Source organism: Elephas maximus, chromosome 10 (assembly GCF_024166365.1).
Source record: "Elephas maximus indicus isolate mEleMax1 chromosome 10, mEleMax1 primary haplotype, whole genome shotgun sequence".
Taxonomy (NCBI): domain Eukaryota; kingdom Metazoa; phylum Chordata; class Mammalia; order Proboscidea; family Elephantidae; genus Elephas; species Elephas maximus.
In genome coordinates, this window is record NC_064828.1 from 109,101,916 (window position 1) to 109,113,669 (window position 11,754).

At 49.9% G+C, this 11,754-nt stretch overlaps 1 protein-coding gene across 6 annotated transcripts in view; it reads right to left on the reverse strand.

Moving 5' to 3' along the window:
* Positions 1 to 4,174, reverse strand: part of SYNE3 (spectrin repeat containing nuclear envelope family member 3) — a 107,596-nt gene extending 103,422 nt beyond the window's left edge. For 3 of the 6 annotated variants that reach the window (XM_049898454.1, XM_049898458.1, XM_049898460.1), the window contains exon 1: positions 2,645 to 2,885. The gene's annotated coding sequence lies outside the window, so the exon portion shown is untranslated. Of the gene's footprint in view, positions 1 to 2,329; positions 2,395 to 2,644; positions 2,886 to 3,301; positions 3,360 to 4,108 lie in introns of those variants that run through there. The other 3 variants (XM_049898456.1, XM_049898457.1, XM_049898455.1) reach the window with 3 other exon arrangements.
* Between the last annotated feature and the right edge of the window lie 7,580 nt (positions 4,175 to 11,754).

The window sequence follows — 11,754 nt, forward strand, 5'->3', positions numbered from 1 at the left end:
AGCATTGCCTACTGTCAGGTTCACAGGAGGTGAGAGACAGGAGATGCTTTGTAAGACCCCACAGACACATCGAGTCCCCCTCTCAAACGGCTCTCTCCCTGGGGTTGCGGACCAGCCTTCAGTGCTGGAAGGGCCCTGAGGGAGATGATCCAGGACCACCCAGCATTTGAGAGACATGGAGTAATCAAGGTAGAGACAGAAGGGGCAGAGCCAAGGGGGCACCCAGATGTCCAATCCAGACAGTTTCACCCCGAACAGTGACAGCAGCTGGCATGTGCTGTGTCTGGCGCCACGTGAGGCAGTTCATGTAGACCATCTCCTTTCATGTTCACAACACCCCACAATGTGGTACTGTTGCTATCCCCTGCACGGGGAAGGAAACTAAAGCTCTGGAAGGTGAAGTGACTTTCCCAAGGTCACACAGCTAGGAAAGGGCTATAGCAGGACTAGAACCCTGGAGTCTGCCTTGGTCACCCTTGTTCCTACGAGCTGGGCCACATGGAGGCCCTGCTGCCCTCCTGGGCTCCTGGAGACCCCAGGGAGCTTGGAGATTGTACTGGACCTGTCTACACGGGCGGTTGCCCCAGCAGCCAGCCCATGATCCCCAAGCAACCCCTGCCCCAGGCTCCGGGTCAGGAGGTCAGAGGCACCGCCCAGGCAAGGACAGCCCACGGTGGCCAGAGAACATGCAAAGTACCAGCTGGAGGCTGGTTTCCATGGAGGCGGAAGCAGCCCACACTCACCCTGAAGGGTGCCCACAGGGGCCAGGTGCCAGGCTGCACCAGGGCAGAGACCTCTGCCTGGATTCTTACCACTGCCCTCCGTACTACCAGCAAACCCCAGGCTTCTTTCTCCTCAGGACCCCCGGTAAGGTGTGAGTTCCAGAAACAAGACTTCCCACCCGCACACACCCCCAACTGTCCCCAAAGGGGCCTCTCTGCTGAAAACCGACGCTCCAGGCCAGCAGGCTTGGCACAGCTGCGGGGCGGCTGGCCCAGTGTTGTTCCGCCCTGAGGAATGTGCAGACCACACGTGTCAGGGAGCCCTTACAGGAAACAGCACAACAGCACGTGGGCTCCGCCGCCCCTCCCTGCCTCACCCCTGTGGGTGCTGGCTGCCCCAGCTGTGCAGGACACAGGCTGGGTCCTTCCAGAGACCCGGATCTGTTCTCGGCTGTGCAGCTCACTGTTTGCTGTCCAGCCCTGGGCAAACTACTCCCCTCTCTGGGCCTATTTCCTCTTCTTTTGGTGGTTGAAGGAAGCTGTCCCCCCCTCCCCAACTCAGAAGGGCAGTGATTTTGTGACATGCTTCCTTTTCTGGGAAAACAGTGACTTTTCCCCTCTGTCTCTTCCTGCCCTCACTCCCTGGGTGGGCCATGCCCCTCTTCTCCACACCAGGCCCCCCATGAGCAGCCCTTGGCTGTAGAAGGCCCCTGCTAATGCCACCAGGGGCTAACCTGTCAGGAATGAGAGAGGAGACCAGGAGCCAGGAGAGAGGTCCCAGGGCAGCCCTGGGCAAAGTTTCAGAGCAAGACGTTAATATTCATTATCATCCCATCTCATGCTGGACCCCTGGCTTAGAGTATTGACGCAGAGGACAGTTGGGGTGTGTGGGGCACTGCGTCTGGGTTGATGGCAGCACTTGTGGCATCTCCACTTGGTCTGCTGTTTGGGGTCAAGATCTGAATACTTCAAGGGGAGTCAGCCTCCGTCTGAGGCTCCCTTGGCCCTGCAGAGCCCTCTAGCTCACTACTCCCTCCTTTAGAGACCCGGGGCGGGCCCAGAGAAGTTGCGTGCCTTGCCCAAGGCTGCACAGACAGGAGGAGTGTAAACTTCACTGAACTGGCCGGTGGGACTTCCCCTCCCGACCGCCAGCTCTCAGCAATCAGACACCACGGACCTCGTGGTTGCCAGGAGGGGGTTCCGCCCCGTGTCCTGCTGAGGCCCGGGGCTACCGGTGCTCACCAGCCAGGGTGACAGGTTCCTCACCCCAAGGGGAGACAGAGCAAAGGCTGCTGGAGGCGCCAGGCAGCCTGGGACGCGCTTCCCCCAGCTCAAGGCTTTACGTGGGCTTTTCAGTGAGTGGAGAGGAAAGGCTTGCGGATTCTGCAGCCGGCGGGGAGCGAATGGATTTAAACTAAAAATACGCGCCTGCCCGAAGCTGTCACGCCGGGGCCCCCGCCCACGCTCCGGGCGCGTCTCCCGGATCCCCTAGCGCTCTTCGACCCCTTGGCGCTCTTCGACGCTGATCCTTGGGGACACGTTAGGCCTGGCAAGGGGCTGAAGTCGACCCTCTCTGCCCGGTCCAGCCCCCCGCCCCGCGCACTTACCCGGCTGCCGGGAGCGTGGAGAGCGGGCGCCGCGGGCAGCTTGGCCTAGCCTCCCTTGTCCCTCCCCTGCGTCCCGGGCGGCTCCGGGGCGGGGCCGGGGCGGGCCTGACACCGCGCCGCCCCACCCGCGGGCCACCACCCGGCCCTGGCGTGCGGCTCCGGGGCCCACCACGGCGGCCCGGCGGGAGAGGGGCGCGCCAGACCCGGCGTGCGCTCAGCGCGGGCCCCGATGCTGTCCCCAGCTCGGCTGGCGGCCAGGCGTGAGGGCCCAAGGACGCTCTTCCCCGCGCCCCGTCGCGACCCCGGGAGGCCCACCTCGAGCCCGCGCTGTTCCGTCTGGCCTGGGCAGCCGCCCGCCTTCGCCCCGACCTCATCCCGGGAGCTGGCGTGGGGCTGCCTCTCCCTGGGGAAGGGTGGACCTGAGGAGGGAGTCCCTCTGCGCGCCCAGACTTGGGGAGGGGGCTGGGAGCGGACACTTGTAGCCCTCACAGAGCAGAGATGGGGTAGAAACCCGGGCACCCTGCCCGGAGGCGCGAAATCCAAGAAGGAAGTGACACCCATTAGTCAGAGTGCCTGTGGTGGCGCCCTATCCGGACCCTCCCATGCCACAGTCTCCAGAGCCACCAAGCACGGGATCTCCTGGGCCCCAAGCCAGATGGGAGACCCCCAGGCTGCCAGGGAAGATGATGATATGTGAGGCAAAAAGAATGTGAATTCCACCCAAAATCTGAATTTCCCACAAACCCAAGGCCCAAGAATGTGTCCCCCTGGACCACAGAATCCTCCTACCCTTCTGCCAACCCCTGATACAGCAACGTCCCCAACTATTAGCCTCGCAGCACTTCTCAGTCTTCTCTGCCCCTGTGACTTTGCCCTTGTAGTTCCTTAGCCTGGGGTTTGCTCCTGCCAAACTTCTCCTACAGCTTGAAGTCTCCAAGCTTTTGGCCCCTGTCCCCTTCCCCTGCCCACTACCTGCCGGCACGGGCCTCCTGGCGTCTTCTGGATCCACCTGATGTCCGCACTTGGAACGCCCTTCACTCCAGCCCTTATCTTTTTCTGAAAGTCCTCCAGGCCAGCCCTTATCTTTTTCCCAGTAATTACACATTTACATGACTGGTACCGCCCCCTCTGTGTCCAAGGAGAGCCACTATCAAGGGAGAGAACTTGGAGCACTATGCGCCCTGAGAAGGGTACTTTACTTTCCAACTCCATCTCCCCACCTGGGTGTGGCCTGCCCCATTTTGCAGGTGAGGAAGAGGAGGCTCAGAGGAGTTAAGTAAGTGCCCCAAATGCTTCCTGCAGGGCCTTTTACTCTTTTCATTCTTAGTAGGGTTGGCAGACCCTCAATCAACATTTGTTGAGTCAATCGGTATTGTCCCAAAAGAAAGATTAAGTTGTATAATGGAACCAGTTAGTAATGGGGTAGGTACGTGTGTTGTGAATTGATGGAGAGGTAGAAGGCTTAGCCAGAGCATTGGGTTAACGGGGGGGGATAGATCTAGATCTAGCTTGGGAGCCCCGGGTGGCGAAAATGGTTAGGTGTTCAGCTAATAGCTGTAAGATTGGCGTTTGAAAGACAGGCCTGGCCATCCCCTTCTGAAAGGTCACAGCCCGGAAAGCCCCATGTGGTGGCCACGAACTGGAATCTACTCAGTGGTAACTAATAACAGATCTAGCTTGAATTAGAAGGCTAGAGTGTTAGCCACGCTAACATTTCTTCATGTGTAATTATTCACAGCGTCATAGGAGAGACACACAAAAAGCCTCTCCCATCCTTACCTTTGTTGGTTCCAGGTGTCCTATTATGTTTCTGTTATCATCCTGATGCCATCACAGGTACAGCCGCAGTCATGCCAGGGGCATGGACGGTGATTAGCAGTTATTATAATACTGGTATTCAGGTAATAGTGCCCTTTGCTCTTTAGAATGCTTTCGCCTGCATCTTCTCATTATCTCTGCAAAGATCGACCAGGTAGGTAGTTAGGAAATGTTTAATGCGTTCTGTCTGACGGAGGGGAAACCCAGGCACAAGCAGGTGATTTGCACAGAGATGGCCTCAGAAACTGCTCTAGGAACGTAAAGCAGCAGCTGCGGGTAGTCAGTTTCCTAGTGAGAGATGGTTTGGTGCCGCTGAGAGCTATGAGCTCAGGCTCTGGTGTCAGACTGCAGAAATGTGGAACTTGTGGCAAGTTACTCATCCTTGGTTTCCTCTTCTGTTAAATGGGCCAATAATAGGGACTTCTCTTGAATGGTTTTGTGCCTGACATTGTGAGCACCCAACCATGTTAGCTGTTACTCTGACAGTCTGGGTAGAGTACGATCACTAGTTTCTGGCAGAGAGCTATTCAGTCGTCCATCAACAATTTCCTGAGCACCTATTATGTGCTGTTTTCTGGGACTCTGGAGAAGGAGGTAGAGACAGCTTCCCCAAGGAGCTCACACTGGGAAAGAGAGAGGCAGCTGTAAATAAGTGCAATGATTCTGTCTCCAAGGGGACGTGGCCTGGGCATGAACTGTCCCTCCCACTGCTGATGCGCCCAAGGGCATCAGTTGTGGAGCTGAGAGAGAAACCCCCTGCTTATTTAGCTGAGTGAATCTTAGCAAGCCACGTAACCACCTGGAACCTTGGTTTTCTCCTCTGTTAAATGGGAGTAGCGCTAATATTTCATAGATGAGAACATGTGTGATTAAATATTTTATAAGTTACAAAATACTATGCAGATATTAAGTTAAGCATTTGGCTGCTAACCGAAGGTTGGCGGCTTGAACCCACCCAGCCACACCACAGGAGAAAGACCTGGCAATCTGCTTACATAGAGATTACATCCTAGAAATCCCTATGGGGACAGTTCTACTCTGTCACCTGGGGTTGTTACGAATCAGAATCAACTCCATGGCATCCAACAACAACATGTAGATGTTAATTTTATTATTATTACTCTTTAGCTTTAGCTTTACAGAACACTGTCCCGCTGCTTTTCTTAAGCCTGACATAAACGCTGCTTCATCAGAGACAGGACCTTGCTTCTTGTTAATTCAGTGGCAGTCTGCGTCACTCCAAAGTTGTCCATCTGAAAGGAAAAATAGCTGAGTAAGCACTACAGCCTTCAGGATGGATTACACCTCGACATAAAGAAAACGAAAACCCTCACAACTGGATCAATAAGCAACACCATGATAAATGGAGACAAAACTGAAGTTGTCCTGGATTTCATTTTACTTGGATCCACAATCAACACCCATGGAAGCATCAGTCAAAAAATCAAAAGATGCATTGCATTGGGCAAACCTGCTGCAAGAGATCTCTTTAAAGTGTTGAAAAGCAAAGATGTCACCTTGAGGACTAAGGTGTACCTAACCCAAGCCATGGTGTTTTCAATTACCTCACATGCATATGAAAGGAAGACCAAAGGAGAATTGATGCCTTTGAATTACTGTGTTGGTGAAGAATATTGAATATAGCATGGACTGCCAAAAGAACGAACAAATCTGTCTTGGAAGAAGTACAGCCAGGATGCTCCTTGGAAGCGAGGATGGCAAGACTTCGTCTCACATACTTTGGACATGTTGTGAGGAGGGATCGGTCCCTGGAGAAGAACATCATGCTTGGTAAAGTGGAGGGTCAGCAGAAAAGAGGAAGACCCTCAACGAGATGGATTGACACAGTGGCTGCAGCAATGGGCTCAAGTGTAACAATGATCATGAGGATGGCACAGGACTGGGCAGTGCTTGGTTCTGTTGTACATAATGTCGCTATGAGTAGGAACCGACTTGATGGCACCTAACAACAACAACTAGTACGCCCTGTGAGAGACAGGAGAGTTTACAAGTAGGGAGATTATAAAAGCCTCAACTCACCTTCAGCATGACCCTCTTCTAAGGAAAGGAGTGGAACTGAAAACCTATCTGGAAAGAAAGTTTTGGCAAAGGCTGGTGTAGAGGGGTGGAGAGGGAGAGCCCCCCTGTCTTCTCTGGATCTGGCACAGGAAACCCCGCCCCAGGCCTCCCTTTCAGAAGCAGCCCAGAGAGGGAACCACAAGAAGGCACCAAAATTGTGCTGTTCGGAAATTCTGACTCACTTGGCAGCGGGGGCTGTTTGTGCAGTGTACAGAGCATCTTCCAAATAGCCAAGTTCAGGGCTCTTTCCCCAGCCTCTTCCCTGCAGCCTGGAAGGGGAGCAGGAACCAGTTGAACAGGCCTGAGGAAATTATGTGGGTCTGTTTCATATTTGCAAAGGTTAACTAGCTCCAAGAGCAATCCCTGCAACTCTTATTTTGTGAGCATGATTTTTAGTTGTGTGTTCAGTCCCCACAGCCAGAGTAGAACAAAAGACTCAGAGCTGGAATGGCTCTTCTGGCTGATACAGCCCCTTGTATGGATGGGTAAACTGAGGTGAGAGGGCGGGATTAGTAACTGGTGTCCTGGAAATTTATTTTCCTGTCTTTTTTTTACAGGTTGGTTTCCCTCTTTGTGGTGAATTAGATAAGAGCAGGTGGCTAAATACAGACAAGATGATAACACTAGGGTGTCCCATCAGGGGAGTCCTGGGCAGAAAAAGCTGGTTCTCATCCCGATCTGCTCCCAGCGACTACCCCCCAACACCAGTTCCCCAAGTATTTGTCTGTCCTTCCACACGTGTACCCTACCATGTGCCTGTAGGGTGAGCTGGCCCCCCACCCTGGTTTGGGGACCTTCCTGGGTAGGTCTTTCCCCACCAGCTCTTGAGTGAGCAAGGGGAGTGTCAGCTGGGTGGCAAGTCAGTCCTTTCAAGCATGGGAGTAATTCAGCATGTTCCTCTAGATAGGCTTCCCTGCGCTGCTTTTAGAAAATAAAAATTAAAAAAACATAGGTATGTAGAAAGCACAGAACTGGATCCTCGGATGACTGGATTCCAGCCCTTGTTAATGCCACTAATTAGCTGGGTATCTGGGTCACTTCTGAGTCTGTAAAATGAGATAATTGGAAAAGATCATCTTTAAACTAAAGTTTTTAAAAAATTACATGAATCTTGATTGTAGCAGACAATGCTGGCATTTAGCATGACTAAATCCTATGGTTCTTATTATTATACTCCAAGGGGTAAGTGCTAACACAACCCAAAATGTTAAAAGTACAACTGATAAACCTAATTCCTAAAAAATAAAATCCCACTGTAAGAATGTTGCCATACGTTTGGGGTCTTAAACGCTAGCAAGCAGCCATCTAAGATGCATCAATTGGTCTCAACCCACCTGGACCAAAGGATAACGAAGAACACCAAGGACACAAGGTAATTATGAGGCCAAGAAACAGAAAGGGCCACATAAACCAGCGACTACATCATCCTGAGACCAGAAGAACTAGATGGTGCCCGGCTACAACCGATGACTGCCCTGACAGGGAGCACAACAGAGAACCCCTGAGGGAGCAGGAGAGCAGTGGGATGCAGACCCCAAATTCTCATAAAAAGACCAGACTTAATGGTTTGACTGAAACTAGAAGGACCCTGGTGGTCATGGCCCCCAGACCTTCTGTTGGCCCAGGACAGGAACCATTCCCGAAGCCAACTCTTCAGACAGGGATTGGACTGGACAATGGGATGCAGAGGGATGCTGGTGAGGAGTGAGCTTCTTGGATCAGGTGGACACTTGGAACTATGCTGGCGTCTCCTGTCTGGAGGTGAGGTGAGAGGGTAGAGGGGGTTAGAAGCTGGTGAAATGGACAGGAAAAGAAAGTGGAGGGAGGGAGCAGCCTGTCTCATTAGGGGGAGAGCAACCAGGAGTATGTAACAAGGTGTATATAAGTTTTTGTGTGAGAGACTGACTTGATTTGTAAACTTTCACTTAAAGCCCAACAAAAATTAAAAAAAAAAAAAAAAAGAATTTTGCCGTGTTTCTCTCATTTCTGGGCCACCCTTTCGACTCTTTCTGCTTCTGTTGGGACCACCTTAAGTTTTTTGTTTGTTCTTTTTTAAACTACACTTTTTATTTTGAGATCATTATAGATGCACGTGCTGTTGTAAGAATACAGTGAGATTCCCTGTACCTTTAACCAGTTTCAACGGCAACATCTTACAAAACTATAGTACAACAGCCAGGATCCTGACATCGATTCAGACAAGATACACAGGGTTTCCATCATGCGTTGCCTTTTCAGAGCCACACCCACTTCCATCCTGCTCCCACTACGGCCCCTATTGCCCAAGAGCGTGCTCTGACTCTTGGTGACCCCGTGTGTGTCAGAGTAGAACTCTGCTCCGTAGGGTTTTCCGTGGCTATGCTCTTTCAGAAGCAGATCGCCAGGGCTTTTTTCTGAGGTGCCTCTGGGTGGACTTGAACCTGCAACCTTTCAGTTAGTAGCTGAGCACTAACGGTCTGCACCACCCAGGGAGTCCCCTTCAGCCCTGAGAACCACTACTCTGTTCTCCCATTTCTATAATTTTGTTGTTTCAAGAATGCTATATGAGGAGGAGCCCTGATGGCACCGTGGTTAGGAGCTCAGCTGCTAACCAAAAGGTCAGTAGTTCAAACCCACCAGTCGGCCCACGGGAGAAAGATGTGGCAGTCTGCTTCCAAAAAGATGACAGCCTTGGAAACCCTATGGGGCAGTTGTACTCTGTCCTAGAGGGTCACTAGGAGTTGGAACTGACTCAACGGTGGTGGGTTTTGAGAACATTGTGTAAACAGAATCGTATGGTTTGTAGCTCTTTGGATCAGCTCTTTCTTTTTCACTCAAAGTGATTCTTTGTAGATTCAACCAGGTTAGTTCGTGTATTAACAGTTTGTTCCTCTTTATTGCTGAGTAGTATTCCATGGTTAAACATACGCTTTGTTTGACTATTCAGTAATTGAAGGAGATTCGAGTTTCCAGTATGGGGCTATTATGAAAAAAGCTGCTGTAAATATTTATGTACAGGTTTTTGTATCAACGTAAGTCTTCACACCTTAAGTTTTAACTGTTAGTTACAGCACTCATATACAATACTATACCAGCAGCTTTCCCCTACCCCTACTCATTCATAGCAAGGAGTATGCCCAAGGACGTTTGGATGCTTCCTGCATCATTCAATGTTTTGCCCATAGAATCCTTCAATATGAAAAGTAGAAGCCTGAATTTTTTTCTTCAGTGTTTTCAGCTTGAGAGCTGCAGAGCGTGTTCTTCCCTTTTGGCTTTCCATCTCCAGGTCTTTGCACGTTTCATCGTAATACTTTGTCTTCTCGAGCCACCCTTTTAAATCTTCTGTTCAGCTCTTTGACTTCATCATTTCTTCCTTTCGCTTTAGCTATTCTACATTGAAGAACAAGTTTCAGAGTCTCTTCTGACATCCATTTTGGTCTTTTCTTCCTCTCCTATCTTTTTAATGACCTCTTGCTTTCTTCATGTATGATGCCCTTGATTTCATCCCACACCTCTTCTGGTCTTCGGCCATTAGTGTTCAGTGCCTCAAATCTATTCTTGAGATGGTCTCTAAATTTGTGGGATGTACTCAAAGTTGTACTTTGGCTCTCGTGGACTTGTTTAAAATTTCTTCAGCCTCAACTTGGACTAAAATATGAGCACTTTATGGTCTGTTCCACAGTTGGCCCCTAGCCTTGTTCTGACTGATGATATTGAGCTTTTCCATCATGTCTTCCCACAGATGTAGTCAGTTTCATTCCTGTGTATTCCATCTGGCAAGGTCCACGTGCATAGCCACTATTTATGTTGTTGAAAAACTATATTTTCAATGAATAGTTTGTTGGTCTTACAAAATTTTATCATTTGATCTCCTGTGTCGTTTTTATCACCAAGGCCATATTTTCCAACTACTTATCCTTCTTTGTTTCCAACTTTCACATTCCAGTCACCACTAATTATTATTCTGATTGCATGTTTGATCAATATCAGACTGCAAAAGTTTGCAAAAATCTTTGATTTCTTCATCTTTGACATTAGTGGTTGATGCATAAATTTGAATAATAGTCTCTATTAGTTAATATTAATTCGTCTTTCTTGTAGCTGCATGGATATTAACCTATCACTGATAGCACTGTACTTCAGGATAGATCTTGAAATGTTCTCATTGATGATGAATGTGACACCATTCCTCTTCAATTTGTCATTCCCAGCATAGTAGACCATGTGATTGTCTGATTCAGAATGGCCCATACTGTTTCATTTCTGCTCACTAACGCCTAGGATATCAGTGTTTATGTATTCCATTTCATTTTTGATGACTTCCAATTTTCCTAGATTCGTACTTCGTACATTCCAAGCTCTGATTATTAACGGATGTTTGCAGCTGTTTCTTTTCATTTTGAGTCATGTCACATCAGCAAATGAAGGTCCCGAAAGCTTGACTCCATCCACGTCATTAAGGTCGACTCTACTTTGAGGAGGAAACCCTTCCCCAGTTGTCTTTTGAGCGCCTTCCAACCTGAGGGGCTCATCTTCTGGCACTATGTCAGACAATGTTCCGCTGCTATTTGTAAGGTTTCCGTTGGCAAATTTTTTTAGAAGTAGACTGCCAGGCCCTTCTTCCTAGTCTGTCTTATTTTGGAAACTGTGCTGGGGCCTGTCCACCATGGGTGATCCTGCTGGTATTTGAAATAATGGTGGCATAGCTTCTAGTATCATGGCAACATGCAAGCCACCATAGTATGACAAACTGACAGACAAGTGGTGAACTCAGTCCTATAGGGTTGCTATGGGTTGGAGTCAACTAGTCGGCCAAAGGCTTTAACTATGTGCCAAGCACTCTTCTAAGCCTTCACCTATATTGACTCACTTATTCTTTACCACCACCCTTCAGGGAAGGCACTTGTCCCATGTTGCAGAGGAGAGGACAGAGAGGGTGACACACTGCTCTTCATTACACACCTGTCAGGTAACCGATCTATGTTACAAACCTCTGCAGTCTGGCTCCGGCACCCACACTCTTAATCACTGTGCACCCTGTCCATCTGGTAGCAACAGTGGAAGGCCGGTTTCTGGTCATGATTAAATTCCAATCCGTTTCTGAGGTTATGTTTTCACACAGAGCTATGTTAAGTCCAGTGTGTTAAGCTCTGGCTTTATTAATGTGAAGAGTTCCTTATGGGTCCAGGTTACTGATGTCAAAATATATTGCAAAGAAAACAGCCCTGGTTTTAGCAATAAGCAAGAGGTCCGTGTGGGATTTCTTTGCTGCAGGAGGGAGGGCCCCAGCCTGGAAGGTCGAACTGTGAGTGTGTATGTAAGTGTGCGGGTGTGGGTGTAGGTGTGTGTGTGTGTGTGTTTGAGTATGTGTGAATGTGTGTGTGTGTGTATGTGTGTGAGTATGTATGTGCGTGGGGGTGGCAGCACGTGTAAACAGCAGGGCTGAACTCTCTCCAGTTATGCCAGCTATCTGTGGATGCAGCGAGAAAAATGTCAGTGTTACCAGCTTTGTACCCAAGAATACACAGGGCTGGCGGAGCCCGTACCAG